The sequence below is a fragment of the Bubalus kerabau genome, chromosome 5, assembly GCF_029407905.1.
Source record: "Bubalus kerabau isolate K-KA32 ecotype Philippines breed swamp buffalo chromosome 5, PCC_UOA_SB_1v2, whole genome shotgun sequence".
Taxonomy (NCBI): Eukaryota; Metazoa; Chordata; class Mammalia; order Artiodactyla; family Bovidae; genus Bubalus; species Bubalus kerabau.
Genome location: NC_073628.1, coordinates 46864290 through 46885172, shown reverse-complemented (window position 1 = coordinate 46885172; position 20883 = coordinate 46864290). Strand labels below are relative to the sequence as shown.

General features: G+C 43.3%; 1 protein-coding gene and 1 long non-coding RNA gene across 8 annotated transcripts in view; one reads left to right on the top strand and one right to left on the bottom strand.

Moving 5' to 3' along the window:
• LOC129652703 (upstream-binding factor 1-like protein 1) overlaps positions 1-20883 on the bottom strand; it is a 99589-nt gene that overhangs the window by 66180 nt on the left and 12526 nt on the right. For 3 of the 6 annotated variants that reach the window (XR_008714698.1, XR_008714700.1, XR_008714701.1), the window contains one exon: positions 15040-15928. The exons of the other annotated variants lie outside the window; for them this stretch is intronic. The gene's annotated coding sequence lies outside the window, so the exon portion shown is untranslated. Of the gene's footprint in view, positions 1-15039; positions 15929-20883 lie in introns of those variants that run through there. 6 annotated transcript variants of the gene reach the window in all.
• On the top strand, positions 6897-10488 carry LOC129652707 (uncharacterized). Of its 2 annotated transcripts, XR_008714705.1 has the most exons (5): positions 6897-7040; positions 7807-7994; positions 8282-8431; positions 8763-9114; positions 9899-10488. It is a non-coding gene; the product is annotated as an uncharacterized LOC129652707 (long non-coding RNA). The 2 variants fall into 2 exon arrangements; XR_008714706.1 differs by lacking the exon at positions 7807-7994.

The window sequence follows — 20883 nt, the reverse complement described above, 5'->3', positions numbered from 1 at the left end:
ATGCTCAGTGGCCAAGGAGTCATTGGAGTGAAGAGCCCTACGTTAGGGCACCCATGACCCTGGAAGCAAGCTGTCCTCAGGGTTCTCCTGGTGGGTCCATAGGTCCCAGTCCCTGACCTTTCTGTGCTAGGAAAGAGCTTCACCACACACGTCAAGACCCTCCATCCAAGAAGCATCATCCACACTGCAGAGGAGCCCAGTCTCTTGTCCAACCGTCCCTGTCAAGTGTGTGTAGTGGTCCTCCTTGAATAAGCTATAGTAAAGACATACAGTAAAGTTATACAATTTCCTTTGAGCATAATACTAAAACCATACAGGAATATAGCAGGGCTTTAGTATTTCTAAGCCACATTAAGAAAATGCATCCTTTTGTGGGAGTAGGTCATGTCTTTGGGACAGTGACATTATTCCTGTAACACCTACTGTCTCTGCCTATTCAGGGGAGAATTGTAGCATGTTTTATCATCAACATAATAACCTGTTGTCAAAAGCACTTCCTAAATACATCTTAGAATTCATAGTCAACTGTCTCTACACTCACTTCCACATCCTGAGATTTAAGCACCTGAAGATGGGGTACATTTATTCTAGAAAAGTGTCCTAGAGTAACAGGATCTGAGCAGTTCAAGGCATGTTGGTCAAAAATGATGCATATATGCATTAGAAGGGATTATTATAGAAATGGATTCAAAGAGGCTACAGAGATGGAGGAGTCTCATGATCTGCTTTCTCTAAAGGAGAGGACCAGCACATCCACTTTGATTACTCAGACCAATGCTTAGGACTGAAAATGGGGAAACTCGTGATGTAATTCCAAGCGGGAGGCTAAAGGCCTGAGGACCAGGGCACTACTTGAGTAAGTCCTGGAGTCTCATCTCAAGAGCCAGAAATGGCTATGCTCATGGGCAAGAAGAGAATGAGAGAGAAAAGACAATACCTTTTTCCATTGAGGACCCCAGGAATCAGATGAAACCCAACTGTGTAGGTGAGGGCGGATGTCTTCACTCATTTGATGGGTTTAAATGCTGCTCTATTCCTGGAACATCATCTCAGAAATACCCACTCTTATAATGTCACATAAATTTAACCAACACAGAGACCATAAACAAAGGGCACCCAAAAGGAGGCTCCTGCTGAAGATTCAAGAGCTGGTATTGTTGGCTCTGGGGATGGAGTGGATCTTGGGCTGGGGAGAGTACAGCAGTGGGTTACTATTCCCTTCTCCAAGGGATCTTCCTCATGCAGGGATCGAACCTGGATCTCCCACATTGTAGACAATGTCTTTACCATCTGAGCCACCAGGGAAGTCTTATCCTGTAAATCAGTAAGATGAAACATGTTGATGCCTTGTCCCTGGACCTGGTATGAGCTCAATAAATGAGTCCTTGTCTTCTTTTCCCTTGCTAGCAGACACCCCCAGGAGTCTTTGTTCCTCAGGCTTACTCTATATTCATATGACAGGAAGGAAAGAAGGAGGGCTCAGCACTTACATGAGGCCATGAATGAATCAGAATTTCCCCAAGCTGCTTTAGTAGCCCTCACAGGAAGGGGCAGGAGTTGGTCATAGGAAAGATTCCCCTCCTCTCTGGGGACAGACATCCTGAGTCTCAGGACTCCTAAGTGACCTGCTGGTACATCAGCCCAGAGGACATGAATTAATGTTGCAAGCAGGGCTGTGGGGTTCAACATCCTATAAATATCTGCAGTAATGTAAATGCATTTGTGCTGTGATATAAATAAATATAGAAGATATAAATTGTCTTTTAAAATTATAAAGAACATTTAGTAAAAGGATGCATGTGGATTTCTATTTTTTTAATTTAAATATATTTATTTTAATTGGAGGCTAATTAGTTTATATTATTGTAGTGGTTTTGCCATACATTGACATGAATCTGCCATGGGTGTACATGTTTTCCCCATCTTGAACCCCCCTCCCACCTGCCTCCCCATACCATCCCACCAGATAATCCCAGCACACCAGCCCTGAGCACCCTGTCTCATGCATCAAACCTGGACTGGTGATTCATTACACATATGATAATATATATGTTTCAATGCAATTTTCCCAAATCATCCCACCCCCGCCCTCTCCCACAGAGTCCAAAAGACTGTTCTATACATCTGTGTCTCTTTTGCTGTCAAGAATATAGGGTTATTGTTACCACCTTTCTAGATTCCATATATATGCGTTAGTATACTGTATTGGTGTTTTTCTTTCTGGCTTACTTCACTCTGTGTAATAGATGACTCCAGTTTCATCCACCTCATTAGAACTGATTCAAATGTATTCTTTTTAATGGCTGAGTAATATTCCATTGTGTATATGCACCACAGCTTTCTTATCCATTCATCTGCGGATAGACATCTAGGTTGCTTCCATGTCATGGCTATTATAAACAGTGCTGCGATGAACATTTGGGTACATGTATCTCTTTCAATTCTGGTTTTCTCAGTGTGTATGCCCAACAATGGGGTTGCTGGGTCATATGGCAGTCCTATTTCCAGTTTTTAAGGAATCTCCACACTGTTCTCCATAGTGGCTGTACTAGTTTGCATTCCCACCAACAGTGTAAGAGGGTTCGCTTTTCTCCACATCCTCTCCAGCATTTATTGCTTGTAGACTTTTGGATCGCAGCCATTCTGACTGGTGTGAAATGGTACCTCATTGTGGTTTTGATTTGCATTTCTCTGATAATGAGTGATGTTGAGCATCTTTTCATGTGTTTGTTAGCCACCTGCATGTCTTCTTTGGAGAAATATCTGCTTAGTTCTTTGGCCCATTTTTTGACTGGATCGTTTATTTTTCTTGACTTGAGCTGCAGGAGTTGCTTGCATATTTTTCAGATTAATTATTTGTCAGTTGCTTCATTTGCTATTATTTTCTCCCATTCTGAAGGCTGTCTTTTCACCTTGCTTATAGTTTCCTTTGTTGTGCAAAAGCTTTTAAGTTTAATTAGGTCCCATTTGTTTATTTTTTTCTTTTATTTCCAATATTCTGGGAGGTGGGTCATAGAGGATCCATCTGTGATTTATGTGGGAGAGTGTTTTGCCTCTGTTTTCCTCTAGGAGTTTTACAGTTTCTGGTCTTACATTTAAATTTTTAATCCATTTTGAGTTTATTTTTGGGTATGGTGTTAGAAAGAGGCCACCATCACCCTAATACCAAAACCTGACAAAGATGCCACAAAACAAGAAAATTACAGGCCAATATCACTGATGAACATAGATGCAAAAATCCTTAACAAAATTCTAGCAATCAGAATCCAACAGCACATTAAAAAGATCATACACCATGACCAAGTGGGCTTTATCCCAGGGATGCAAGGATTCTTCAATATCTACAAATCAATCAATGTAATTCACCACATTAACAAATTGAAAAATTAAAGCCATATGATTATCTCAATAGATGGAGAGAAAGCCTTTGATAAAATTCAACATCCATTTATGATAAAAAAAAAAACTCTCCAGAAAGCAGGAATAGAAAGGAACATACCTCAACATAATAAAACAAACCCACAGCAAACATTATCCTCGATGGTGAAAAATTGAAAGCATTTCCCCTAATGTCAGGAACAAGACAAGGGTGCCCACTTTCACCACTACTATCCAACATAGTTTTGGAAGTTTTGGCCACAGCAATCAGAGCAGAAAAAGAAATAAAAGGAATCCAAATTGGAAAAGAAGAAGTAAAATTCTCACTGTTTGCAGATGACATGATCCTCTACATAGAAAACCCTAAAGACTCCACCAGAAAATTACTAGAGCTAATCAATGAATATAGTAAAGGTGCAGGATATAAAATCAACACACAGAAATCCCTTGCATTCCTATACACTAATAATGAGAAAATAGAAAGAGAAATTAAGGAAACAATTTCATTCACCATTGCAACGAAAAGAATAAAATACTTAGGAATATATCTACCTAAAGAAACTAAAGACCTATATATAGAAAACTATAAAACACTGGTGAAAGAAATCAAAGAGGACACTAATAGATGAGAAATATACCATGTTCATGGATCAGAAGAATCAATACAGTGAAAACGGGTATACTATCCAAAGCAATCTATAGATTCAATGCAATCCCTATCAAGCTACCAACGGTATTTTTCACAGAGCTAGAACAAATAACTTCACAATTTGTATGGAAATACAAAGAACCTCGAATAGCCAAAGCAATCTTGAGAAAGAACAATGGAACTGGAGGAATCAACCTGCCTGACTTCAGGCTCTACTACAAAGCCACAGTCATCAAGACAGTATGATAGTGGCACAAAGACAGAAATATAGATCAATGGAACAAAATGCAAAGCCCAGAGATAAACCCACGCACCTATGGACACCTTATCTTTGACAAAGGAAGCAAGAATATACAATGGAAAAAAGACAATCTCTTTAACAAGTGGTGCTGGGAAAACTGGTCAACCACTTGTAAAAGAATGAAACTTGAGTGGCAATCTAAATGAAAAGCATTTTTATCTCATCTCCCAGAACTAACACTCAGCGATGTCCACCCTGATGGACACTTTGTGTCACACTCTCCTCTGATCATGTTCTAGTGCATTCCATTATCTCCATTCATCCTGCTAAGGAAGTAGAGTGTACTCTACTCTGCTTGACAGATGAGGAAAGATGGCTTTCAAGATCATGTGAATGTGATCCAGTCACACTAAGAAAATGGCAGGACTCAGCCTAGAATGAGATTGGGCATTCTGGATATTGAACTTTTATCACCTTTGGGCCAATCATTGACTTCTCCTCTGGAACTCACCTGCCACTTTGTTTTCCCTCATCTAATTGCTTGTCCCCCCCCACCCCCCTGCCAGGTGCTTGAAGACCCCCTTGGACAACATCTCAATCACCAACTGTCTGCTTACAGAATCAGACCTGACCCATCTGTCCTGGTGTCCAAAAATCTGTCAGCTGAAGGGCCTGAATCTTAGTGGTGTTACCCTGATGGACTTCAGTCCCGAGCTCCTTCAAGTTCTACTGGAGAAAGTTGCAGGCACTCTGGAAGAACTGGACTTAATCCTGTGTGGGATCACGGATGTCCACCTCATGGCCTTTCTGACCACCCTGAGCTGCTGCTCCCAGCTGAGTCCTCATCATGTGCAGAAACCTCATCTCCATGGCCATCCTGGAGAGTCTCCTGCGTCATACTGACAGGCTCCCTGATTTAAATCTAGAGCTTTATCCGGCCCCTCAGGAGACTTACAGCTCTCTGGGTATCCTTCATTTGAAGAGACTTGCTCAGATAAAGGCTGAGCTGAGGGCGATCCTTATAGACTTAGAACGTCCTGGGAAGATTTGGGTTAGCCCCAGCCCCTGTCCTCACTGAGGTGATGACATGTGTGGTCACCTGAGTCCCAACACATAATTCTGTAATACCATGCCTAGTTGGTTGCTTCTCTCAGAAGCTTTCTTCTGGACACTTGACATCCATTATGAAGGGAAAACACAGCCCTGGTTTCTGATATTAGCTCAGTGTGATTGAGAAAACGTGATCCAGCAGGGGTGCAGGATTCCAAAAGGGCATGTTGACTCGTGGAATTGATGTGACTTTTTTAGAGATGTGTTTATACAGTCAAATATGAAACTGAATTTCTGGAAGGTTCAGTCTGAGACACACATGTTCCAGTTATTTCTGTATGCACAGTTGTGGAAATGATCAGAAATAAAGAGACTTTCAATGTAAATGATAAATGCCGTCCATGATATTATTCTGCATTCTGTATTTACATCTCATGGATCTCCAGTTACTGGTGGGGTGGAAGCACTCTGTTGCCCACAGTGGCCACCCTCAGTGTGCTGTGTGGATCTCAACTCTCTGGGAAAGAACAGCCTCCAAGGTGACAGTGTCTCCTCTGAGACTCTCTCTTTTCCTATCTCCTTTCCTTGAAATTTATTGTATTTCTTTTAGTGGGTTTAGGTCTTCACTGTTGTTCCTGCTTTTCTCCAGCTGGGGCAAGGGGGCTACTCTCTAGTCCTGGTGCGCACGCTTCTCATGCAGGTGGCTTCTCTTGTTGCAGAGAAAACTCTATAGAGTGCTCGACTTTCAGTAGTTTCAGCTCCCAGGATTTAGAGCACAGACTCAACAGTTGTGGCACGCGGGTTTATGTGCCTCACGTCATGTAGGATCTTCCCAGACCAGGGATCAAACCCATGTCTCCTGCATTGGCAATCAGATTTTTTATGACTGAACCACAGGGAACATAAAATATTTAAATTTACCTGTTTCTCAAAATATAAAAATGAAAAGGAAACCTTTATTTTCCATTCTTGGGATCATTCACGATGTCCCTTTAGGAATGCTCAGCTCCAAACTGTCCAGAACCACTCTTACTCTCACTGAGGTTTTGACCTGTCCACCTTCAGAGAAGGCTTGGCTTAGGCCTACAAAACCAATCACATCCCCCAAAGCTCTTCCCTTGCTGCCTGAACAGGCTCAGAATCTCCTGTGTTTCCTACATAACACCTGAGTGAAAATCTCATACAGGAATGAGTGTATTTTGTTTTCTTTGATGACAACACCACCGCTTTCCTGAGCTGTTTTAATTGAAGGACACTTTGCTAATTTTGACTTGAACAAAATTCCCCCAACAATGATTCTGTCAACTTCTGTTCTTTCTTGTCCAAGGGCAGGAATCAATAATCCCTTTCATGCTTGACCCATGAGACTATAACTGTCCATATTAGTAGAATACAGTCAATATTTGTGAAGTGAATCAGTGAATAGGTCCTTGATTACCTGACCACCCTATCACTCTCTGTTTGGTGATGTGTATATGATTCAATCAACTAATCTAGAGAAGTATGATGATCCAATCAGGGTCAATCCAATGGTCCCTCTGTAATCTAATCAGATATACTGTTCTGGTTTCATTTGCAGTGGGGCAGAGGAGTGATAGAACAAGAAAGACATAAAATTCTCAAGCACTGAAGAAGAGGTGCAGAATTTCCTGGTTCTGGAGACATTAGAGGGGATCTCTACAGGATTTGAGGTCTGAGCACCCCACCAGGCACATTAGAGTAGTAAGTTACCACCTTCATATAAGGATGCTCTTTTCTTACTCAATTCAGGTCAGTCGCTCAGTTGTTTCTGACTAGTGGTTAGCTAATCTTGAAGGATGGCATGTATCCCTAGTGCAGGGAGAGTTATTAAAAAATCAGTTCTTTCCAATTAAGACATTTCAGGTTTAATTTTGCCTCTCAGTGTTGTTTTTGCCTTAACTCAAACATTTTAACTAGTGCTTTAACTTCTATCATTTTAAAACATCTTTTAAAGACATTTAAAGTATGTATTTAAAATACCTTTTGGGAATTTTGTTTCATGAATTAAAATATACAATTCTTTCACAAATGACATTCATGTTAGGGGTAACTGAGAATGGAGGCTGTGTTGGTCCACATGATTTTCCTCTTCTCGTTGATTTAGGGCTTTAAATGATGCTCTGACATCATCCCCTCATAAAGACTGGAGTGAGTTTTCTGTCTTCCTGCTACCCACTTCCAGGTGGGACTTGGATTAATCCAAGCACTGTATGGAACTGAATGGGCTGGTGGTTGCCGTTCCTCCTCATTGGTACTTGTGAGAGGCTTGTTCTGAATCCAATAGGGAAAGAGCTATAGCTTTGTGCCCATTGAGGCCTGAATGGCATGTGGCCTAACTGAGGCACGTCCACCCTGCCAGAGCAGAGCCTTAGTCCTGAGTAGATTCCTCTGAAGGGTTGGGAGATTGTCTTAGGTCTGCTCCTGCTTGGCCTGACATGGATGATATGCTCACTGGCATTTTCCACAGGATTCCTCCTGAAGCAGAGTCAGGATGAGTGTCTGGAACCCCCGTAGGCTCCTGGACCTGGAGAGAATGCACCTGCTCAAGGAAGATGCCTTGGTCTATTCTTATCTGGAGTTTCTGCCTAAGGAGCTCTTCCCACCCCTCTTCATGGATGCAACCCATGGGGGACACATCAAGACCTTGGGATCATGGTGCAAGCCTGTCCCTTTTGTCTGCCTGCCTCTGGGGGTATCCTTGCCCTGCCTCATGTGGTGCCCTAATGAGCAGGGCTGGAAGCTCTTGATGTCCTGCTGGCCCAGAAGGTTCACTCCAGGTGTACCAGATCCAGGTGGCTTGATAGGGTCCTGGGCACCCTGGAAGAGACCTCTGGGGTGGGCCAAGTGGGTGACCCATGGATGGACCTGAGGGCTCTGAGGGTGGCAGTGGAGAGGCTCAGAGGCCTTGACTCACAGTGCAAAATGCCTTCCTGACATGCAAGGGTGCCTGAGATGCAAGGAAGGTTGAGAGAACATGCACCATCCCCTTCCCATGAGGCTTAATCCTACTAGAAGTGGAGACCTGGAGAGGAGAGAGGGAGAAAGGGAGCTGGAGAACAGAGAGGCACAGAGGGGAGCTGACGAAGCAGCAGGTGAGGAGAGACATGTGAGGTAAACATATGGGTTGGTCTGTGGTCTATTTCTGAGTCTGTGGCTGCAGTCTGTGTGGATGGTAAGGCATCCCTGTCCATCTCCTGTTCCTCATAGGAGGTGCAAACCACAGGTGCTAGATTCACGGAATACTGGCCAGAATTTCTGGAGCGTGTGGGCTGGAGCCAGCACTCAAGGGTGCTCACACTCAGGAATGGCACCAGTGGTGGAGCAGAGCTTAAGGACACACCAGGCCTTGGCTCCCTTAAAGGTATAAGTAAACCTTTGCTTGAAGGAAAGGACCCTGGATAACTTCCTCCCCTACCTCCCCAGGTGGGTGATGCAGAGAAAATCCTGCACACACCTGGGCTGTAAGAAGCTGACGATCTCTGCAATGTCCCCTGGACAGTATCACGACGGTCCTGAATATGGTGCAGCTAGACTGTATCCAGGAGGTGCGAGTGACCTGGATCTGGCATCTGTCCATCCTGGCCACCTTTGCTCCTCTCCTGGGTCAGACGAGCAATGTGCAGAAACCCCGTCTCTCCCGCATTCACGATCTGCCCGTGAGGAGCAGCAGCAGGAAGTTGTTCGATTCCCCACTCAGTTTCTAAGTGGCACCGTCTCCAGTCTGTCTATCTGGACTCTCCCTCCTTGTCTGAACCTGCCTGGACCAGACGCTCAGGTGAGGGTGGACCGCTGCCTGGGAAACACTGAACACAACACTGGCATGTCAAGCACATGGGGTCCTTTGTGTTTCTATCCTGAGCTATGGTGTCACTTCACCTCGGAAATCAAGGGGGAGGAGCAGACAACACACTAGAAATCTCTGGATGGGGCATTTGGATCCAGTGAGGGAAGGCATGGGTTCTTCCTTAGGAAGTGAAAGCTATGTCAGATGACTAAGAAAATAGGTATGTGAAGAGGGCATTAAAGAAGGGAAACCACCTCTGACGCAAGCAATTTGAAAGACAAGGTCTGAGTAATTCCCTGGTGGTCCAGTGGTTAGGACTCTTCTCTTTCGGGGTTGAAAGTCCAGGTTTGATCTCTGGTGAGGCAAGAATTTTCACAACCTGTGCAGTGTAGCCAGAAAAGAAAAATGAAAACAAAGTTCGGGAGAGAGACAGAAAAGCTCTGTGCTTACCAGATTCCTGAACACGATGAACTTGTCTCAAATCACCGGTCCCTAAAAGATTGCCTTTTGCTCCCGATAAGTTAGTTAATATTTAAGTTATGCATAATTCTGAGAGGATCATAGTGGAGCAGGAGCCAGAGAGCATCCAAAGCTGCAGGTGGTTTGCAGGAGATGCAGAGAGGTAGTGCCAGGCCAAAATGAGACAGGTCATTCTGGGTACTGACATTCAAGAGGTTGTTAGAAGGACCTTGTCTTAGAGCAAATCACCTATCTGACAAGTTTAGCTCAGTTTCCACTCTGAATTCTCAGACCTAATTGCTTGCTTTCTCCCCAGATGCCCGAGGACCCCCTTGGCCCACCCGGCAGTAACTAACTGGCAGCTTACAGAGTCGGACTTGCCCCATCTGTCCCAGAGCCCAAACATGTGTCAGCTCAAAGGCCTGGATCTGGGTGGGGTCACCATGACAGACTTTAGTCCTGAGATCCTCCACATTCTTCTGGAACAATTTGCAGCCACCCTACAGGAATTGAACTTAGAGCAGTTTGGAATCACAGAGTCCCAAGGTGAGTCCATCCTGAGTGAGTCCATGCATCAGGACTGGAAAACCAATCCATGGTTTCAAACATCAGCTCAACATGAATGGAAAGGAAAGATGATACTGTGGGTTTGCAGGACTGCAAGGGGAAATGCAGACTCTGGTTGGCGATGGGACCTTCAGAGACATGGGTTTATAGCATAACAAACATGAATTAATTTCCTGCAAGAAAATCTTGTATGCACATTACCCTTGAGTAGTGATTGGAAATAAATGGTCACAAATAAAGAAACCTGCATTGTATATGTATCCGGTGCCCTTCACGATACATTATCGTGTTTGTCTGTCTTCACCTCTGGAATCTCCAGGTAGTGATGAAAGCAAACACACAGGATTGTCTATGCTCAGAAATCCCTTTATTCCCACTAGTTCTCTATTCTGTCTCGGACATCCGCTACCTCCTAGCTTACTGCAGTGGCTGTTCAGTGGCTTACTGCACACACAGCAAGGGGAACATGCTCAGTAGCCAAGGAGTCACTGGAGTGAAGAGCTCTAAATTAGGGCGCCAGCTGTCCTCAAGGTTCTCCTGGTGCGTCCGTAAGTCCCAGTCCCTGACCTTTCTGTGCTAGGAAAGGGCTTCACCACACATGTCAAGACCCTCCATCCTAGAAGCATCATTCACACTGCAGATGAGCCCAGTCTCTTGTCCTCACCAACCCATCCCTGTCAAGCGTGTGTAGTGGTCCTCCTTGAATAAGCTATAGTAAAGACATACAGTAAAGTTATACAATTTCCTTTGAGCATAATACTAAAACCATACAGGCATATAGCATGGCTTTAGTATTTCTAAGCCACATTAAGAAAATGCATCATTTTGTGGGAGTAGGTCATGTCTTTGGGAGAGTGACATTATTCCCGTAACACCTACTGTTTCTCCCTATTCAGAGAAGAATAGTAGCATGTTTGATCATTAACATATCAGCCTGTTGTCAAAAATACTTCCTATATACATCTTAGAATTCATAATCAACTCTCACTTCCACATCCTGAGGTTTAAGCACCTGCAGTTGGGGTACATTTATTCTAGAAAAATGTCCTGGAGTAACAGGATCTGAGGAGTTCAAACCAATGCCAGTCAAGAATGCTGTGTATATGCATTAGAATGGATTATTATGAGAAGGGGTTCAAAGAGGCTACAGAGATGGAGGAGTCTCATGGTCTGCTCTCTCTAAAGGAGAGGACCAAAAAATCCACTTCATAACTCAGGCCAGTGCTTAGGACTGAAAATGGGGGGAGCTTGTGATGTAACTCCAAGTGGGAGGCTAAAGGCCTGAGAACCAGGGCACTACTCAGGTAGGTCCTGGAGTCTCATCTCAAGAGCCAGAAGTAGCTATGTTCACAGGCAAGAAGAGAATGAGGGAGAGAAGACAGTAACTTGTTCCGTTCAGGCTCCCAGGAATCGGATGAAACCCAACTGTGTAGGTGAGGGCGGATGTCTTCACTCATTTGATGGGTTTAAATGTTGCTTTATTCCTGGAACATCATCTCAGAAATACCCACTCTTATAATGTCACATAAATTTAACCAACACAGAGACCATAAACAAAGGGCACCCAAATGGAGGCTCCTGCTGAAGATTCAAGAGCTGGTATTGTTGGCTCTGGGAATGAAGTGGATCTTGGGCTGGGGGGAGTACAGTGGGTTGCTATTCCCTTCTCCAGGGGATCTTCCTCACCCAGGGATTGACCCCAGGTCTCCCACATTGTAGACAATTTCTTTACCATCTGAGCCACCAGGGAAGTCTTATCCTATAAATCAATAAGATGAAACATGTTAAGGCCTTGTCACTGAACCTGTTATAGAGTATGAGCTCAATAAATGAGTCTTTGCCTTCTTTTCCCTTGCTAGCAGACACCCAAAGGATTCCTCATTCCTCAGGCTTACTCTACATTCCTATAACAGGAAGGAAAGAAGGAAGGCTCAGCACGTACATGAGGCCATGAAAGAATCAGAATTCCCCTAAGCTGCTTTAGTAGCCATCAGAGGAAGGGACAAGAGTTGCTCATAGGAAAGATTCCCCTCCTCTCTGGGGACAGACATCCTGAGCCTTAGGACTCCTAGGAGACCTGCTGGTGCATCAGCTCAGAGGACATGAATTAATGTTGCAAGCAGGGCTGTGGGGTTCAGCATCCTATAAACATCTGCTGTAAAGCAAATGCATTTGTGCTGTGATTTTTATAAACATAAGGACTTCCCCTTAGCTCAAATGGCAAAGAACCTGCCTGAAATGCAGGAGAGCAGGGTTCGATCCCTGGGTCAGGAAGGTCCTCTGGAGAAGGGAATGACAAGCCACTCCAGTATTCTTGTCTGGAGAATCCCATGGACAGAGGAGCTTGTCAGGCTACAGTCCATGGGGTTGCAAAGAGTCGGACATGACTGAGCGACTAACACACATTATATAAACATAGAAGATATACACTGTCTTTTAAAATTATAAAGGAAATTTAGTGAAAGGATGCATGTGGATTTGGAGTCTCCAAAGAAAAATTTCATTAAAATGGATTTCAAAGATCATTCAAAAAATAGTTCCTTTAAAAATATTTAGAATAATATTTCAGAACTGGATTTCAATTATCCTTTTTAAGGTAGACTTTACATTGAAGAGCAATTTTGTGTTCAAAGTAAAATAGAAGACACGGTGCAGAGAGTTTCCACTAAATCCTTCTCCCTCCACATGCATTGCATCCCCAGCTGTCAACATTCCACATTCTACTGGTATATTTGTTATAACTGATGGGCCCACATTGACATATCATCACCATGCAAAGTGGAGAGTTTATATGGTGCTTCCCTCTTGGTGTTGTGTGTTCTATGACTTCTACCAAGTATATAAGGACATTGTAAAATCACACAGAGTGTCTGCTCTGCCTGTTTATCCCTCCTCCACCTCTACCCCTGGAAAATATACTGATTATTTCATTGTTCTCTGAGTCTACCTTTTTTAAAATGCCATGTGGTTGAGCTCACTGTATGTAGGCTTCTCAGATTGGTTCTTTCACTTAGTAATAGACATTGTGGTTTCCTCCATGACTTTTCATGGTTTAATACCATTTCATTGTCTGTATATATCACAGTTCATTGGCTCTTTAACCTACTAAAGGACAGCTTGGTTCCTTTCAAGCTTTGGCAATGAGGAATAAAGCTGCTCTAAGCTTCCATGTGCTTGTGTTTGCATGGAAAGAATGTTTCAAGTCATCTGAAAGGAGCAAAATTGCTGGATTGTAAAATACCAATATGTACTAATTTTTTTTTTCTTAACAAACTACCAAGTTAGATATTGTCCAATAAATGGTAAGGAACAATGTCCCTGTGGTCTCATAACTGATCACAGAGACTGGCAAGTCAGTAAATGGTTATAAATGCATGATCCATAGAAAACTTTATCATCAGCATTTGGTGAAATATTATTATTTACTAAAATGACAACTCGAGGTAAATCAATGCTAGGCCAGGTGCTAATACCACAAATATAAACATATAGAAGAAATAACTCTTCTGGTAAATACATATGTTCATGAAAATTACTTATGAAGGAAAACTCCATTTTTTACCATACTTTTTAGTTTTTCCCAAATAAAAACACTTTCTAATGCTACAGATAGAAGAAGCATCTCTCATGAACTTCTTTCTCATAAGTGTGTGTGTATATATATGTATGTATGTATGTATGTGTATATATATATATATATATATACAAACATGTATATATGTATTATTATGCCATGAAAAGAAAGATATTCTACCATATTCCACAAAGCAGGATGAATTTCGAGGGCATTATACTAAGTGAACTATGTCAGAGAAAGTAAATACTGTATATGCTTCTTTATCTGTGAAATCTAAATAACTGAGCTCCTCTTTCCCTTTCTTCATGTGAGCTGTTTAAACCCTGTCTCCATTTCTCCAATTCATTGTGTGCTTGCTCTAGATTTTCTAAAAGGATTATGGCTTTATTTTCAACACTGGTCATTGAAAAGAATCTGATAACAGAGAATATTCAATAAAATACAGAAAGTTGAGTGGAAATACAACAAAAATTCCCAGAACTTTGCAATCACCAGTGGTTTCATCTTAATGAAATTTCATCTTAATTAATCTTAATGAAATTTCATCTGGACATTTCAGCATGCTGATCATGATGCTAACAGATATGAATTTCCATATCTGTTAATATATCTGTTTCATTTTCCTGAGAGTGAGCAAGAAAAACAATAAAGTTCTGATGCTTACTTCTTGGGTAGAAAGCTATGGCAAACCTGGTCAGCATATTAAAAAGCAGGAACACCATTTTGCCTACATCACTTTGTATAGTCAAGCTATGGTTTTTCCAGTAGCCATATACATGGCTATGTGAGAGTTGGACCATAAGAAAAGTTGAGCGCTGAAGAACTGACTCTTTCAAATTGTAGTACTGGGGAAGACTCTTGAGAGTCCCTTGGACAGCAAGGAGATCAAACCCGTCAATCCTAAAGGAAATCAGTCCTGAATATTCATTGGAAGGACTGATGCCGAAGCTGAAGCTCCAGTATTTTGGTCATCTTATGTGAACAGCTGACTCATTGGCAAAGTCCCTGATACTGGGAAATATTGAGGGCAGAAGGAAAAGAGGACATCAGAGGATGAGATGGCTGGATGGTAACACCAGTGGAATGGACATGAAATTGGGCAAACTCTGGGAGACAGTGATGAACAGGAAAGCCAAAGAAATAAGCAAAGGACTAAGAGGTGCTCTTAACAGAAGAAAGAATGTGCAGGAATTGTAAGGTTTCGGATCATAGACAACACAGTGCTTTTTTTAAAAATCAATAACTGGAGATTGCTGAGGTATAAGCTGAAAAAGAGAGTACTAAATCAGGGAAGGCAGCAGTTGGTTTTCAACAGGGGTTTCTTTATTTACGGCAATTGCTTTAGAAGCATCTACCCAGGGAAAATTCCAACATGTGGATCTCAAACCCATATGCAGCTCCAAAAATTGAAGTGCATATTTGATTGTATGAATACATATCCCCAAAAGTTTCAACACCTCCCAGAGTCTACATTTCCCATTGCAATCCAGCATCCCCACAGGATCGTCTTTCCTTTCCCTTCATGTTAAGATGATGTCTGAAACCATCGATTGGTTTTCCATTCCTGATGCGTCTGCTGCCTAGATTTTAGCTTGAAGGTGACCAGAAGTAAACTTTGACAGATGCATCCAACTAGGCAGGAGTGAAACAGTGGTACAGAAAGGGCTCCTCAAGATCGAATGTCTTATTGCCCCAGTGAGGACACAGGCTGGAGCTAAGCCAGATGGACCTTGGATGTCATAAATCCCACAAAATCTCAATGAGTTTATCTTGAAGCTGGACGAGTCAGCCCAGGTGGAGGGCTCCATGAGGGCTGCTGCTCTCCTGAGGGGTAGGATCAAACTCCTCACTTAATTTGCTCAGCCCAGTGGTGTGACTCAGAAGCTTCTCCAGGATGGTCAGAGAGGATATTCCCACACAGACTGAAGGTCACAAGCTTGAACAGCGGCTCAGGGCAGACGGAATGGACTCACATTTGGATTCTGTGATCCCACACCACTCTAAGTTCATTCCTGGAGGGTGGCTGTAACTTGTTCCAGAAGAATGTGGAGGATCTCAGGACTAAAGTCCGTCATGGTGACCACACTCACATCCAGGCCTTTGAGCTGACACATGTTTGGGCTCTGGGACAGATGGGGCAAGTCTGACTCTGTAAGCTGCCAGTTAGTTACTGCCAGGTGGGCCAAGGGGGTCCTTGGGCATCTGGGGAGAAAGCAAACAATTAGGTCTGAGAATTCAGGGTTACAGCTGAGCTAAACTTGTCAGATAGGTGATTTGCCCTAAGACAAGGTCCTTCTAACCACCTCCTGAAGGTCAGTACCCAGAATGACCTGTCTCATTTTGGCCTGGCACTACCTCTCTGCATCTCCTGCAAACCACCTAAAGCTTTGGATGCTCTCTGGCTCCTGCTCCACTATGATCCTCTCAGAATTATGCATAACTTAAATATTAACTAACTTATTGGGAGCAATAAGTTTCAAATCCCTTATGATTATACAGTGGAAGTGAGAAATAGATTTAAGGACCTAGATCTGATAGATAGAGTGCCTGATGAACTATGGAATGAGGTTCGTGACATTGTACAGGAGACAGGGATCAAGACCATCCCCCTGGAAAAGAAATGCAAAAAAGCAAAATGGCTGTCTGGGGAGGCCTTACAAATAGCTGTGAAAGAAGAGAAGCGAAAAGCAAAGGAGAAAAGGAAAGATATAAACATCTGAATGCAGAGTTCCAAAGAATAGCAAGAAGAGATAAGAAAGCCTTCTTCAGCAATCAATGCAAAGAAATAGAGGAAAACAACAGAATGGGAAAGACTAGAGGTCTCTTCAAGAAAATCAGAGATACCAAAGGAACATTTCATGCAAAGATGGGCTCAATAAAGGACAGAAATGGTATGGTCCTAACAGAAGCAGAAGATATTAAGAAGAGATGGCAAGAATACACAGAAGAACTGTACAAAAAAGATCTTCATGACCCAGATAATCACCATGGTGTGATCACTGACCTAGAGCCAGACATCCTGGAATGTGAAGTCAAGTAGGCCTTAGAAAGCATCACTATGAACAAAGCTAGTGGAGGTGATGGAATTCCAGTTGAGCTATTTCAAATCCTGAAAGATCATGCTGTGAAAGTGCTGCACTTAATATGCCAGCAAATTTGGAAAACTCAGCAGTGTTAACAGGACTGGAAAAGGTCAGTTTTCATTCCAATCCCATAGAAAGGCAATGCCAAAGAATGCTCAAACTACCACACAATTGCACTCATCTCACATGCTAGTAAAGTAATGCTCAAAATTCTCCAAGCCAGGCTTCAGCAATATGTGAACCATGAACTTCCTGATGTTCAAGCTGGTTTTAGAAAAGGCAGAGGAACCAGAGATCAAATTGCCAACATCTGCTGGATCATGGAAAAAGCAAGAGAGTTCCAGAAAAGCATCTATTTCTGCTTTATTGACTATGCCAAAGCCTTTGACTGTGTGGATCATAATAAACTGTGGAAAATTCTGAAAGAGATGGGAATACCAGACCACCTGATCTGCCTCTTGAGAAATTTGTATGCAAGTCAGGAAGCAACAGTTAGAACTGGACATGGAACAACAGACTGGTTCCAAATAGGAAAAGGAGTACATCAAGGCTGTATATTGTCACCCTGCTTATTTAACTTATATGCAGAGTACATCATGAGAAATGCTGGACTGGAAGAAACACAAGCTGGAATCAAGATTGCCGTGAGAAATATCAATAACCTCAGATATGCAGATGACACCACCCTTGTGGCAGAAAGTGAAGAGGAACTAAAAAGCCTCTTGATGAATGTGAAAGTGGAGCTTACAGCTCAACATTCAGAAAACAAAGATCATGGCATCCAGTGCCATCACTTCATGGGTATTTCCCATGGGGAAACAGTGGAAACAGTGTCAGACTTTATTTTTCTGGGCTCCAAAATCACAGCAGATGGTGACTGCAGCCATGAAATTAAAAGACGCTTACTCCTTAGAAGGAAAGTTAGGACCGACCTAGATAGCATATTCAAAAGCAGAGACATTACTTTGCCAACAAAGGTCCGTCCAGTCAAGGCTATGGTTTTTCCTGTGGTCATGTATGGATGTGAGAGTTGGACTGTGAAGAAGGCTGAGAGCTGAAGAATTGATGCTTTTGAACTGTGGTGTTGGAGAAGACTCTTGAGAGTCCCTTGGACTGCAAGGAGATCCAACCAGTCCATTCTGTAGGAGATCAGCCCTGGGATTTCTTTGGAAGGAATGATGCTGAAGCTGAAACTCCAGTACTTTGGCCACCTCATGGGAAGAGTTGACTCATTGGAAAAGACTCTGATGCTGGGAGGGATTGGGGGCAAGAGGAGAAGGGGACTACAGAGGATGAGATGGCTGGATGCATCACTGACTCGATGGACGTGAATCTCAGTGAACTCCAGGAGTTGTTGATGGACAGGGAGGCCTGGCGTGCTGCTATTCATGGGGTCGAAAAGAGTCGGACACGACTGAGCATCTGATCTGATCTGATTGGGCGCAAAAGGCACCCTTTTAGGGACTGGTGATTTGAGACAAGTTCATTGTGTTCAGGAATCTGTTAAGCACAGAGCTTTTCTCTCTGTCTCTCTCCTGAACTTACTGTTTTCATTTTTTTTTTCTGTGCACACTGCAGAGGTTGTGAAAATTCTTCCTTCACCAGGGATCAAACCTGGACTTTCAGCCCCAAAAGAGAAGAGTCCTAAGTACTGGACCACCAGGGAATTCCTCAGACCTTTTGTTTCAGATTACTTGGGTCTGAGGTGGTGTCCGTTCTTTAATGCCCTCTTCACTTACCTATTTTCTTAGTCATCTGACATAGCTTTCACTTCCTAAGGAAGAACCCATGCCTTCCCTCATTGGATCCAAACGCCCCATCCAGAGATTTCTAGTGTGTTGTCTGTTCCTCCCCCTTGATTTCTGAGGTGAAGTGACACCACAGCTCAGGATAGAAACACAAAGGACCCCGTGTGCTTGACATGCCAGTGTTGTGTTCAGTGTTTCCCAGGCAGCGGTCCACCCTCACCTGAGCATCTGGTCCAGGCAGGTTCAGACAAGGAGGGAGAGTCCAGATAGAGAGACTGGAGATGGTGCAGCTTAGAAACTGAGGGGGAAATCGAACAACTTCCAGTTGCTGCTTCTCACGGGCAGACTGTGAATGCGGGAGAGACGGGGTCTCTGCACATTGCTCGTCTGACCCAGGAGAGGAGCAAAGGTGGCCAGGATGGACAGATGCCAGATCCAGGTCACTTGCACCTCCTGGATACAGTCCAGCTGCACCATATTCAGGACCTTCGTGATACTCTCCAGGGCCACTGTAGAGATCATGAACTTTTTACAGCACAGGTGTGTGCAGTGTTTTCTTTAGTCAAAGCAGTGGTTTTTCTAGTAGTCATCTATGGATGTGAGAGTTGGATCATAAAGAAGGCTGAGCACTGAAGAACTGATGCTTTCAAACTGTGGTGCTTGAGAAGACTCTTGAGATTCCCTTGAACTGCAAGGAGATCAAACCAGTCAATCCAAAAGGAAATCAACCCTGAATATTCGTTGTAAGCACTGATGCTGAAGTTGAAACTCCATTACCTTGGCCACCTGTTTGGAAGAGCCTACTTGTCACCTGTACACCCGTGGTCGCTTCATGTCAATGTACGGCAAACACCACTACAATATTGTATTTAGCCTCCAATTAAAATAAATTAATTAATTTATAATAACTAAACATAAACACCGTTAAATATATACCATTATGCAAAAAAAAAAAAAAAAAAAAAAACCTGATCCTGGGAAAGATTGAGGGCAGGAGGAGAAGGCGTCAACAAAGGATGAGATGGTTGGATGGCATCATCACTCAATGGACATGAATTTGAGCAAACTGTGGGAGATGGTGAAGGACAGGGAAGCCTGGCAAGCTGCATTCCATGGAGTCACAAATAGATGGACATGACAGAGCAACTGAACAGCAACTCAATTCTACTTCCAGTCATCTCCTAAGCTTTTGCTTAGGGTTAAATATTTCACTTGTCATTTCAGTAAACAAAGGATGTTGCCCTAAAAGGCCATTATCCACTGCAGCCCCGCCAAGACAGTGTGCCCTGAGGGGAGTTCAAGGAGAGGAAAACAGGACGGTGTCCTGAGGGAGTTAAGATGCATATCATAAACATGACTTCAATAAGCCCAGACTCTTGCCTCTTTTCATAGAGAAAATCATGAAAAGGGACTTCCCTGGGGGCCTGTGGTTAAGAATTGTTTGGTCAGCACCTGGGATACAGGTTGGATCCCTGTCTAGGAAGACCCCACAGACTGTGGAGCAACTAAGCCCAAACACCACGACTACTGAGCACCTGACTAGAGCCTGGGGGCCATGACCACTAATGCCCACACCCTGGTCCCAGACTCTGCGATGAGACGCCATCAAAAGGAGAAGTCAACACATTTCAGCTCGACAGTAGCCCCTGCTCGCCACAACCAGAAAAGGCTGCCCTCAGAGAGGAAGAGCCAGCACAGCCAAAATAAGCAAACAAATAAATAAGATTCTAAAAATAAATAAATAACAATTGTTTAAAAGCATGAAAATCATTAATTTGAAATGTATCAAGGTTATCATCCACTGTAATCTTTTGATGCTTTTTGAATGTTTTTTCTGCCCATGACCTTATGCACTCTGGCTCCCCTTAATACTTTTGAACAGTTCCTCAGAGCCACCTGAGAAGACACCTTTCTGGCTACAATCTTCTGTAAAATCACTGAATAAAGCATATTTGCCCTGTTTTAGTTTGTTCATTTTTTTGTCATTTGACCTGCTCTTCCAAGACCTTTTCCCAGCCCACAGTGTCTTGTCCCCACTCACCTGAGTTCCAGGGATTAGATGGAAACTGTCGACTAAAACAGGAGTCACCACCTAAAAGTAGAGTCATTTTATTTCATGGGAGTATTTAAGAGCCAAGCCCGAGCTTCCTCAGTGGCTCAGAGGGTAAAGAATCTTCCTGGAATGCGGAAGATCTGGGTTTGATCCCTAGGATGGGAAGATCTCCTGGAGGAGGAAATGGCAGCCTGAGAATCTTGAGAGGTGAGCCCCTGACCCCGCTTGCCTCCTCCTGCTGCTGCCCCGCACCTGTCCTTCTACAGGGAAGGG